This window comes from Platichthys flesus, chromosome 10 (genome assembly GCF_949316205.1).
Source record: "Platichthys flesus chromosome 10, fPlaFle2.1, whole genome shotgun sequence".
Classification (NCBI taxonomy): Eukaryota; Metazoa; Chordata; class Actinopteri; order Pleuronectiformes; family Pleuronectidae; genus Platichthys; species Platichthys flesus.
Window position 1 is genome coordinate 10,228,523 of NC_084954.1, and position 351 is coordinate 10,228,873.

The following is a 351-nucleotide window of genomic DNA, read 5'->3' on the forward strand; positions in this document are numbered from 1 at the left end:
TGCTTCTTGTGACCCCACCATGGGGCCCAACCCCTAGTTTGGGAACCACTGCTTTTAACAGGTCAGTATCATAATAGATTGTGAACCATCTTTCTACACTTAGATTACAGTTATGTAATCTTCAAATATTATACGAGTAAAGACTGTGAAATGATATACTTTCGCTTTCACAAGAAGAAGTCCTGTCTCTTTTTTCTCTTAGTTACAAGAAGTGTTTAACCGCATTGGATATGTTTCTATGTGGGATTTTGGCAGGACAGAGTGTCAGTGTCACATTTCTCCTACTTCCCCATCCTTCCCTCCCTCTGTGTCTCTCAGCTCCCCGCCCCTCAATGTGCTGCTGCTGGTGCG